Here is a 12,983-nt window from a genome sequence, read left to right as displayed (position 1 = left end):
AAAGCTCTTCCATCTTGTTCATTGTTTCCATCTATGCAGAAAGTTTTTCAACTAGTGTTTCTATTCTTTTGCTGGTGTCCCCCTCCACCCCACCCCTCAATGTGGTAATCAGGTTTTTCACTCCAGCTTTGACTTTGTTTGCAACTTGTTGGTCAGAACTCTGGAGAGGCTAGAATACAGGCACCTGATTTACACGGGCCCAGGACTTCAGATCCTTCATACCAACATGCTCACTGAGTGTTATCGCGAAACAACCTTGTATTCTGTTTTGGTTCCTTTTTTGAATCTTGCTCTATCAGCCACAGGACAAGGCGATGCTCTACAAAATGAAGCTCTCCATCCTCGCCACCCCGAGGCAGTTTTACTGCTGCCACGCTGACCATGGCATTCATGGAAGGTTGTATGTCTCCAATGCCAGCTCCCAGAATGTCAGACACCAACACACATGCAGACTTATTTAGCACCGCTTCTAGGACACGTCCTTGCAAGTAGCTTAACAAAGCTGGAGAGACGGATTCTAAGAGCTCTCAGCGACCAATCTCTGTACCTTTCTTACTGTGTGTGTTTCCATCTACTATCTGCAGAACTTCAATGATTTCTCACATTGCATGTGCAGGATCCCTGGGGCTTAGTAGGTACAACAGGACCTTCCTTCCATATTTGTCATTTAATATGTTAGGCAAGGAATTAATAATTTCTGATATGATTATCTGCTTCACAAGTTTAGTATCACTAATACAATCAAATGCCGCCAGTAAAACCAAATGAGAGTATTGGCCATTAGCCACGTTTTCAACATGTCTTCATTGTTTTCACAGTAACTTTCTCGTGCTTGGGCTGCATGCCACAGACAGTGCATGTCCACGCTGGCGCCGTCGCGTGTGTGTGCCAGGTATACCACTACTTCGATCATTTCTGATCTTAGCTTTGGGGGCGCATAGGTAAAACCGTCCAAAAATACTTTATACCGCAATGAGGGCTTAATCACAGCTTCCTTTTGGGCCATTGGAGTTAGAATCTGTTTCATTTCAACACTGATAAGCTCTCATTTCCCTGGCTGTACCTCCGGTGATCTGACGGTAACGCTGAAATGTGTTCCCACAGAGCTCCCCCGTCAGCATGCTCCCCTGCTCCAAAGCGGCTTTGTCATTGCACTTTACTCGCCCCCCTGACACTTCCGCGTGTCAGAGCATCTTCCTCACCGGCCTTCAAAACTTCTTACATTTCTGCGATCTGAGATTCATCCCATACGCAAGCAATGTCTTAACGATATTTCTGGAATATTTAGCTTTACTTAATTCATCCAACTCATCTCGCAGTTCTTCAAAAGCCTGTTTTCTCTGTTCTTCATTAATATACTGAATGTAACACTGGATCACACCAGTTGAATCATGTGCAAATGCAATAGTTTTAAACTTTCCTTGAACCAACTTCTGCAAATCACTCATCAGCTTCACTATTTTTTCTTTGTCACAGTTTTTTCATCATAAGATCCCCCAAATCTGCTTTGCCCGAGCAACAGAGTCATAGTTGGTTCTATCACTGAACTGTCTGCTTTGCTTCAGTTCTTTCTTCTTCTTTTTGAAGTCATCCCATTTGTGTTTCCTGGGTGCTGAGTCAACATTTTTACTATCTGGCGGAAATTTTCTCTTCATGTTGAGTCTATTTGCTTTCTGGAATTTGTTCTTTAGCATTTTATTCCCTTGCGGCTTATTCTTGAACTGCTTCACACCTGTTTTCCTGGATTTGTGTCACTTTTTTGAAATTTCTTAGATGTTATTTAGGTCCACCTTCCCTAACAACATTTCTTGGGAATGTCTTTGAAGAACGAGAATCGTTTTCATAAATTCTGATTTTTCTTCCGATGTCTTTGTACCTTTTCCGGTGAATTATTTTTGCTCTGACTTCCATCAAAGCAACACGGACACGTGTGGCCCAGGTATATGCAGCTCCAGGCTCCTGCTACTGCTTCCGATTTAAAGTTAAATTCTTGAGGTATGTTATTTATAGGAACAGATAATCTAGGTGTTATTATCAACTTGCTTGTCCCAGATGCACAATGAACAATCTTTTAAAAAACAGATTAATATAAATAAAGGAATATACTAATATAAGTGGATAGACAGAAACCGCCCAAAGAGGAAACACCAATAGAAGTATTTGTTTTCTATTGCATTGGCAATCAGAAAGTACAGATATTTCCTTCCTGTTAACAAAAAGCTGTCCAGAGGCACAGAGCCATAAAAGCCAACAGAAAGTGTTAATGAGATTGAGGAAGTACTGGTATGATGTCTCAATCCTGAATATTGTATTATCTGTCACCATTCAGAAGGTGTCAGAATTTACCTCCCCTGAAACACAGTCTTCAAAGATATGATTAAAGCATACAAACAAACTTATGGCACTTAATGTAATAACCATGAGCAACAATATCCTAGGGACCCTTAATGCTCTAAAGGTCCATAAAGAAAATTGTAGCTGGAGCCAGCTGTATATGTATTTTTGTTTGTTTTCAGTTTTTGCTATTTATGAACTGTGATTTCACACATGTCCAAATGCCTCCTTTCTATTTTCTCAGAATAATCTTCATACAGATTTCCATGGCATCTATTTAGTCCAAAATTAGTCACCACTTTGTATAAGTGAAACATTCTCTTGATAGTCTAATGTCTCATATAGGAATGATAATATTTTTTTATTTAATAAAATGTTTTTATTACAACAATAAATTCTGCTTTGCATAATCTTTGAGGATACAGATCATGAATATACAAAAACACCATATTTTTCCCTGGCAGGGGTGGCTTAGTTGGTTGAATATTTTTCCCTGCACCAAAAGGTTGCAGGTTCGATTCACAGTCAGGGCATATGCCCACAGGTTCTATGCCCAGTAGGGGGCATGCAGGAGGCAACCATTCAATGTTTCCCTCTCATGTCAATGTTTCTCTCTCTCTCTCCCTCTCCCTTCCTCTGTCTCTAAAGAAATCAATAAAAACCATTTTCATCCCCATATATTTCACTCAGTTCTGCAAAAACATATCTTTGCAAATATCCGCAAAATGTCCTTTACAACTGATTTCTTCTTAAGAAAATCCATTCTAGAGGCATATATTTCATTTGATATTCATGTTCTCTCAGCTCCTTTTACCCTAGTGAAGTCACTTTTAATAACACTTGTTTGTTGACAAGACCTGGCCTGATGTCTTGCAGAAGGTCAGTCCTTCTGCATTTGTGTGGTGTTTCCTCATGGTGTCACTCAAGTGGTTTGGCTTTTGTGGATCCTGTAATCTGAAAGTTAGATCTAAAGGCTAGCAGATTTAAGTTAAGCAAGTTTGCTAAAATACATCCTAAGTGATATTGTTTAGTTTATATTCTATTTCATCAAGAAACACATAATACCTGGTTTGTCCCACCATTAAGATCAATGATACTCACTGCTTGATTAGAATGATGACAGGCTGAGCCCTGAATTGTCCCCAAACATTTCCATTCTTACAACTAGAAGCGAAAATGTCGTATAACATTGGTATCACCATATGACCACATGAATTTCCAGTTTTTTCGCCTATTATATGCCTAATGGATTTAACATTCATTGACAGTTCTTTTCTGAGTTAATATAGTCACTAAAGGGGATTGTGGAATGATGATTTTTGTTGTTGTTCTTATCATTTTCAAGCTGTCATTCTTCCTTAATGTAGAGCTTTCACTCATCATGAGTGTATTGGGTTATAGTTCTTAGTTCAACACTGGGATACATGCTTTATCTTTTCCTTTTCATTACCAATATTCAAATAGGTGGGTTGGTTTCGTTGCCTCCTCAAATAGCAATCTCTCTCTCTGTCTCTCTCTCTCTGTCTCTCTCTCTCTCTCTCTCTCTTGCGTGCATGCGCTCTCATTTTAACATTTTGGACTCTTTAAATTCCACTGGTTTAATGTTTTACTTGACTAATTTTTACTCTCAAATTTTTTACAATTTAAACAGTATAATTCAAAGTTGATAAGCCGTCTCATGTTGTTTATTGTGTCCTTTTAACTAAACTCGGTTGCTTTATTTTTTCTTAACTTCTGTTTTGGAATACTTTAAATGTATGGAAAATAGAATAGAATAATGAGTCCCACACTGCTCTGCACCAAGCCTCAACAATTAAACACACATTAAAACTTGTTTCTTCTACAATCTTAACCATTCCCCTCCTTATATTCTTTGGAAGTAAATTCCAAATATATAATTTTATTTAATTCATAAACATTGCAGTGTACTTCTAAAATGCAAAGACTCATAAGACAACTACCAAACCTCATTATATACCTAAAAATGAATTAACAATAATTTCTTAAATAGTATAAATATGTTGTCAGTGGTTAAATTTCTAATTATCTTTTTTCAATGTTATTGAATTTATCGGGGTAATATTTATCAATAAAAATATATAGCTTTCAAGTGTACAATTATATTGCGTGTTTACCACCTAAAGTCAAGTCTCCTTCCGTCACCATTTATACCCCCGTTACCCTTTTCTACTTTCTACCACCTCCCTTTCTCTCTGGTATTCACCATATTGTTGTCTGTGTCTATGAGTTGTTGGTTTTTTTGTTTAATCCCTTCAAGTTTTCACCCAGTCTCCCCTACCCCATTCTCTCTGACAGCTCTCAGTCTGTTCTCTATGAGTCTGTTTCTATTTTGTTTGTTTATTTTGCTTATTAGATTTCACATATAAGTGAAATCATATGGTATTTGTCTTTCTCTGACTGGCTTATTCCACTTGGCATAATACTGTCCAGGTCTATTCATGCTGTTGCAAAAGGTAAGATTACCTTCTTTTTTATGGCTAAGTAGTATTCCATTGTGTAAATGTGCCATGGCTTCATTATCCACTAATCTATTGCTGGTCACTTAGGCTGCTTCCAAGTCTTGGCTATTGTAAGTAACACTCTATGAGCATAGGGGTTCATATATATTTTTTGAATTAGTGTTTCCTGTTTCTTCAAATAGTTCCCAGAAGGAATCTCTGGGTCATAGGTAGTTCCATTTTTATTTATTTTTTATTGATTTTTAGAGAGAGAAGAAGAGAGAGATAAACATCAATGTGAGAGCCAAATATTGATTGGCTACCTCTTGCACGCCCTCTACCAGAGATTAAGCACACAATTTGGACATATGCTCTGACCAGGAATCAAAATGGCAGCCTTTGGGTGGATGGGACAATGCCCAATCAACTGAGTCACACTGGCCAGGGCAAGGCAGTTTCATTTTTTTCAGGAAACTCCATACTGTTTTCCACAGTGGCTGCAACAATCTGCATTCCCACCAACAGTGCACACACGAGAGTTTCCTTTCCTCCACAACCTCACCAACACTTGTTGTTTGTTGATTTATTGATGATAGGCATTCTGACAAATGTGTGGTAATATCTCAAAGGGGTTTTAATTTATATTTCTCTGATGATTAGTGACATCGAGCATCTTTTTATATATCTATTGGTATGTCTTCTTTGAAAAGTATCTATTCAGGTCCTTGACCATTTTTAATTGGATTGTTAGTTTTCTTAGTGATGAATTGTATAAGTTGTATAAAATCTGGATATTAACCCTTTATCAGATATATCGTTGACAGACATATCCTCCCATTCAGTGGGCTGTCTTTTCATTTTGTTGATGGTTGTCTTTGATGTGCATAAACTTTTTTACTTTGATGTAGTCCCTTTTGTTTCCCTTGCCTAAGGAAATATATCAGAAAAAAATATTGCTACATGAAATGTCCTAGATTTTAGTGCCAATGTTTTCTTCTAAGATATTTATGGTTTTGAGTCTTACATTTAAGTCTTTAATGCATATTAAGTTTATTCTTGTGTATGGTGTAAGAAGGTGGTCTAGTTTTATTTTTTTGCACATACATATCTGCCCAGTTTTCCCAACATCATTTACTGAATAGACTGCCGTTACCCATTGCATGTGCTTGCCTTCTCTGCCAAATATTAACTGACCATAAATGTGTGGGTTTATTTCTGGACTCTCTGTTCTGCTCCATTGACCTATATGCCTGTTTTTATGCCAGTGCCATGCTGTTTTGATTACTATGGTCTTGTAGTATAGTTTGATATTAGGTAGTGTGATTCCTTCAACTTTGTTCTTCTTTCTCGAGATTGTTGTGGCTATTTAGGGTCATTTGTGATTTCATATACATTTTTGAAATATTTGTTCTAATTCTGTGAAATATATCATTGGTATCTTGATAAGAATTGTGTTGAATCTATAGATTGGTTTGGGTAGTATGGACATTCTAATGATGCTGATTCTTTCAATCTATGAACACAGTATGTACTATCATTTATTTGTATCTTCCTCAGTTTCTTTCTTCAGTATCTTATAATTTTCTGAGTACAAGTCTTTTAGATCTTTGTTTCAATTTATTCTTAGTTACTTTATTTTTTAATACAATTGTAAATGAAATTGTTTTCTTAGTTTGTCTTTCTGATAGTTTATTATGTTCTTTTATTTGGTGCATGTATTTTTGTCTTCTCATTTTGGTTGCCTCTTTGTGTTTGTTTCTGAAGAACTCTATGTCTCCCTGTCTTGGTAGAGTGGCCTTATGTAGTAGGTGTCTTATGGGACCCAATGGTACAGTGTTCCAGGACTGTCTCTTTTGTGTGTTATGTGAACCCTCCTGTTGTAATTGAGTCCTGATTGTTATTGGCCCGTTCATGCATGGAATCAACCCTTGCACTGGCTGACTGTGAGGATTGACCCCCACCAAAGTATACAGGATGCTGCTCAGGTACTGACCACACAAAACAACATTTGCCTCAGTAGGGTCTGGAGCCTGCTGAGTTTATCTTTGGAACATGCCGCTTATGAAGATTAATTGGATCCTTCTCCGATGTATGAATCTGGCAACTGGTGTTTTCAATTAGAGCCCTCTTGGGAGTGACTCTGGTGCAGGTGAGGAAAGATGCTGCTTGTGACTGGCCCTGGGCAACCTGTTTGGGCTACAATGCAATCTATAGGTTGTGGCAGCCTCCAGCTGAGCCTGGATTTGCACAGGAAGAATTAAGCTGCATACAAAGCCTAGTTTCTACTAGCACCAAGCCACCAAGCCTGGAGGCATGTCAGCAAAAGGCCTGAAGCACCCTGAGATGAGCCTCTGCCTGTCTTTGCCTGCCATCTGCCTGTTAGGATCAGTCACTAAAAGAGCCTCTGCTGGTACTTTAGTTGCATAAGGTAGGTTTCCATTGAGCCACCAGGTAGGGGTGAATGTTGTTCACCAGATTTATACAGATTTAAACTCAGTGCCAATGCTGGGTCAGAGGCCACTCAGCAAAAACATCAGGATATACCAAGTTTATCAGGATATACCTGCTAGGTGCCTGAAAACCTTTATAGTGGTGTGGGGGTCTCAGGGCATCACAGGTGAGGCCAGCAGAGTTTATCGGGCTTAAGCAGACCAGGTTTTGGCTGTGTAAAGGGAGGTCTCTGCTTGGGTCCAGTGTGCAAGGGAAAAATGGACCCAGTCCTAGAGCCACACAACTTTTGTCTCTGGCTGATTCTTCCTGGACCTCCTGCAGAGCCCAAGCCCAGTGAGGAGAGACCACCTTGATTTGGGAGGGTGGGGCTGGCAGGAGTCAGGAAGGCTGGGCTAGTAGATCTCCTATGAGTGGGAGGTTCTGGGCAGGCTCCCTGGAAGGTGGCAGGAATGGGCCACACCACAGAGCCACACAACTCTGTCATGGACACCCCCTGAGTCTGTCCTGGCCTCTACACCCAGGGCCCAGGCACCTGATTCCTCCACAGGGCATGAGCTTGCAGGGTGGGGCAATAGTGAATCCACAACGTGGGGCAATTGCTTTCTCCCGAGCTGATGTTGCACAGAGGAGAGTGCTCCACCCAAGAAACATGTGTGCAGTGTTGAGGAGGAACTCAGCACAGAGACCCTCGTGGCTGTCCTCTTGGCTCTGTCCCTGGAACCACGAACCTCGGTCTCTCCTCTCAAGACTCTAGTCTGCTCTGCCCTCCCTCCATGAGAGCTCAGGTGATGGCTACATATGAGGTTGTGCGCATTGACCCTTTAAGAGGGTGCCTGTGTATCTAGCAGACTCCCATCTCTCCCTGTCAGGCAGCATTTCCACTGATTTTTCACAGCCAGATGTTATATGGATGTCTGTTCCGACCAGTGCTCTTGGCTGGGGAACCTGGTGTGAGGTTGAGACCCCAGGCTCCTCAGAGGGAATCTCTGCCCCTGGGATATCCCCTCCAGATTTTCAGTTACCGCCCTTGGGAGTAGGGCCAGCCCTTTCTGTGTCTCCACCCTTCCACCCAGTCTCAGTGTGGCTTCTTTTTGTAAATTATTGGATATAAGACTTCTGTTCAGCTGGTCTTTTTTGTTTTGTTTTGTTTTAGGTTAATTGTTCATATTTTAGTTGTAATTCAAGTTTGGTCCTGGGAAGAGGTGAGTGTAACATCAACATACTCTGTTGCCATCTTGGATTTCCCTCTGTTTTTTTTTTTAATGTTTTGTGCGTGCGTGCGTGTGTGTGTGTGTGTGTGTGTGTGCGCGTGCACACATTTAGGCTTTACTTGTTTGTTTGAATCAGGGTCCAAATTAAAGTCATGCAGAACACTTGATTGCCATGTCTTCTAAATCTCTTTAAATCTGCAAATCCCCTCCTGACATTTTTTTCCCTCTTAAATTTTGTTGTTGTTGTTGTTGAAGAAATTAGGTCACTTATCCTGTAGCACTTCCCATGGTCTACTTCAATATGTTTGGCAACATTATGTCATAGGTGGTTTTGTTTATTTCTCAGGATGCCTAGGTAATGAAAATTGCAAAAACCTTTCCCAGTTTAGCAATTATTCTTAAATTAGCCAGCCATGATTCCCAGGGAGCACATGCTGGCACTTCTAGGTCTATTGAACACCCTTTGCTTCTCCCCACTTCCCCCATCGAAGCTCAGACTAAGTGAGTCTTACACTCTCATAAAGACTAAATGTTGGATAATGAGGATATTTTGTTATATAATCTTGTTGGAGATATCCATTGGTTTTAGTTTTGCTCTCCTGCTTGTTTTATAGGTGGATTCAAGGAGCTTAAAAACTTACGTTGTCACTACTACCCTCTTTCATCATTTTCTCTATTAGTTTTTAAAATTCCCTTGAATTCTGGCAAAATTGCATGTCTCAGTCTCATTTTGTCACTTTCCAAACCTGGGATCAACCATTTTTCAAGAAAGCTTTTTTTTTTCCCCCTCTAGTGTGGAGTCATATTAAAGACCAAATCTGGGCACCAGTGATGCTTATGCTGCTAGAGTATCTCTGCTTCTCAGCTATTTCAGTAGATAGAGGAAGTTCTGACTTTTTAAAAAATTACCAGTTCATCATAATATTTTCAATTTAATTTTAACATTACAGGGATTTTCCTTATTTTTTATTTTGTATTTGTATTTTTTTTCTTATTTTGAAAAATCTTGAGTCTTAATATTATTAACATAATTACTTCTTTGATATATCTGACAACACAAAAAAATGATTTAAAAATAACATATCAATGTTACTAAAATTAAAATTGGGAGGAAATCTTGAAATATCTTATTTCCTTTTATATTTATAACATTTTCCACTAAGGCGTGAGAGTCAAACTTTCACTTTACAAAGTCATTGAGAATAATACTTCTGTTGTATAATCTTGTTAGCAGTGTGAGACCACCTCTTAGCAGAAGGCCATGGAGAGGGAGGACAGCTTAGGACAGCTTCCTGGCTTCTCCCTGAAAGGGCTGCCTCTGCTATTGTGACAGTGTACTGGAAATTTCTTTGAGCTATGACAACTATCAACATTGTTGTTTTTCTTAACTTTTTATCCTCTTTTCTCTCCATCACTCCTAGCACCCATGCACTATCTAACCTTTTTCTACTTAGATATGCCCATAGTATTGTCTACCCGGGACAGGGCCTCTTTCTGACAAAGGTGTGTGTTTCCTGTGTGTTCGAAATCCTTCCCCCAGGTTCCCTTATCACTTCTAGATTGTCCCCACTAAGCAGTATGTACCACTCCACCACTAGCCCACTGTATTGTTGTGGTTTCCTGCTCCAATTTTATTGGTTTGGAGGAAATTTCCCCCAATTCACACAATATTTGGTTTCTGTGACTTCCACAATTTCTCTCCCAGTATCAGTGAAGGTGTAAGTTGTCAGGGGCCTCGTTTATTCCTCCGGTTATTTCAAGGGTATGGAAGGAGAAATAAAGAGATCTGTGCTTGTACTTATGCCAAATTACTACTGGAATCCACAACCTGTAACTTGCCTTTGCTATTAACAACTGTATTCAAACTCATTTGTTGAACTAAAAAATGTGTTGGATTATAAAAGGCCCTGAGGATATTACACCAAGAGGTGATAACTGAACGTACAAAGGAGAAACTAGCTTAGGCGTGGTTTGCAGCTGTGTGCGATAGACCTGGGGTTCCCTGGGAGTTAATAAGAGCTGTCTGAGATTCCACAGGTCTATGATACATCTTCTCTTGGCTGAATAATTAATACATTTCAGTGTATTTATGAGGTATTAACTCTATAACCCTATTTATTAAAATTATAGATGGTAACAGGCAAGACATGTATTAAATATTTGATTCAAGTACTCTGGTTAAGTCTGCCGGTGAGAGAAATGTAAGCAGGCGTTGTACCCATGACTTTATTAAACAAATAGTCTGGACTCATTTTATTTTATCCTCATCACATTTTTTTCTATAAAATCCCAACAATTGTTCTTTGAAAAGATTTTTTTCAAAAGCACCCCAGGAATGTTAAAACACATGCCATCTTTGTTGATACTTTCACTGAGTCTCATATTCTCTTCCAACCATATATTCTTGTTTAATAAGACATGCCCTCTGAATTATAATGCTTGCATATTTATGTTTTAAAAAATACAAAATATTTCCAAACGCAACTTGAATAACTCTCATAAGCTATATCATATAAGTAATTTAATTTTATTATTTTTCCATATTTAAAAACAAAACATTTGCCTGATTTTTATTATCACTTCCTTATCAGTTATTTTTTAATTAAAAAATTATCAATGTATTTTTCTTCATCTTCCCACCTAATGAGTTTGCCTTATATTTTTACCATTTTCAAACATATTTAGATTTTGTCACTGATAAAGTGAAATTTCACTTTAAGCTATATATTTTTTATTCATGGGGTTTTCAACAAATTGTATTTTTTTCTATTGCAGATAATTAAAACACAAGCACTTCATGCTGTGTTAAGTAAAATTATTTTACAGTTGAAAAGCAAGTCATATATAAAACATTTACGATTTGGAAGTCACGAGGCTAAACCAAAGGCCATTTGTGGAAGAGCAGACCAGGTCCCATCACTAGAGGACATTGTATAAATAGGGAACAGAAGAAAGTTTGTCAAGAAGACCAGGGGGTGTTTTTATTTATTTATTTATTTATTTATTTATTTATTTATTTATTTATTTATTATTATTGATTTTTAGAGAAGGGAGAGGGAGAGAGAGATAGAAACATCCGTGAAAGAGAACATCGACTGGCCACCTCCCGCATGCTCCCCACTGGGGATCGGGCCCACAACCTGGGCGTGTGTGCTGACCAGGAATCGAACTGGCGACCTCTTGGTGCATGGGTTAACACCCAACCACTGAGCCACACTTGGCTGGGCTAGGGGTGGTGACATTTAAAGATAAAGATAAATATTCTCAAACATGCATCCACAAAAAGTGCCCTGTATACATTCTCACACTGGGAGTTCCCATTCACGTGTACCTGTTATAAACATTGACTACTTTTCATTAGAAATAGATTTATCATGTTTGACACAAACGTGCAGGGTGGAGCAACAGTAGGTGTACAGTTGTGAGTATATGAAACATAGTTTTAAGCAACTGTAAACCTACTTTTACCCTACCCTGTAATACAATTGTTACATTATACTTGGAAAACATAAATAGGCAAAGTAAATAAAAATTGATGCAACCGCACAAATCAGTCATAATCACTGTTAACATTTTATATGAGGCATTTTGTGTATGTGTATAAATATCAATAGGTAGAATTTAAGGTTTTCCCCCCACAATATTAAGCAGTTTGTTAGCTTTATTTGCTGAAATATTTGTAAACCATATTTTAGTATATGAATTGTGTGGGCATACCTTGATTAAATTAGCCATTCCACTATTACTGAACAATCACAGTTTTCATTGTTGTAAGTACTATTTTGAATAACATTAGTAAAAGCCTTTTTAAAATTATATATCTGATGATATAACTGGTAAGTGATATTGAGATACTGATGTGCCTCCTTTGCATGAACTTTTGAGACTATGATAGAGACTGCCAACTGTCTGTCTACTTCGACTCTGTCTCATGCTGCAGACTCGTGCCTGTAGCTGACAGGCAAACCTAACTGAAGAGGGACCCATGGAAGCATTCTGTTCAAAGAAGGCTGACCCTCCTGGCATTGTTCCCTTTTGCCTTTAGCATTGAACTGTGACAAAATGTTGTACCATGGCTGGAATTTTAGCAACTGCAGTGCAACGTAAACAGAGACGTAGGATGACTGGCATTCAGACACACAGGAAGTGCAGGGGAGAAAAGAGAGAGACTGAGAATGTATCGTCATGGAGCTGCCACTCTACCCCGGATCTCCATCTCCAGTTTTCTCATTATGTGAGAAAATAAAACACCTAAATTGTTCAAGTCACTACCCCTTTAGCTTTGCTATGGACGATTTAATTTCTAATTTATCCCCTAGGCAGCTGCCTTCACGAAAGGTGCATTCCCACCAGCTGCATCTTAAATAGCCCCTGTGCTCTGCTCTCGCTGCCACTGGATAGCTTATGTTCACCTTTTTTTTTTCGTATGTTACAATGTTTTTATTTAAAATTTTATTTCTTTGATTACTATAGGGATTACTTTTATTTTCAGAGTTCAGCTCTTTAATGAATGTGTTACAAAAGAGGT

At 38.7% G+C, this 12,983-nt stretch overlaps 1 pseudogene; it reads right to left on the bottom strand.

The window, feature by feature from the left end:
• Positions 1–31: 31 nt before the first annotated feature.
• On the bottom strand, positions 32–8,478 carry LOC118625563 (annotated as a pseudogene).
• Between the last annotated feature and the right edge of the window lie 4,505 nt (positions 8,479–12,983).

The sequence above is a fragment of the Molossus molossus genome, unplaced genomic scaffold (assembly GCF_014108415.1).
Source record: "Molossus molossus isolate mMolMol1 unplaced genomic scaffold, mMolMol1.p scaffold_m16_p_11, whole genome shotgun sequence".
NCBI lineage: Eukaryota > Metazoa > Chordata > Mammalia > Chiroptera > Molossidae > Molossus > Molossus molossus.
The sequence above is the reverse complement of the archived record's forward strand: the minus strand, read 5'-3'. Positions and strand labels throughout refer to the sequence as shown.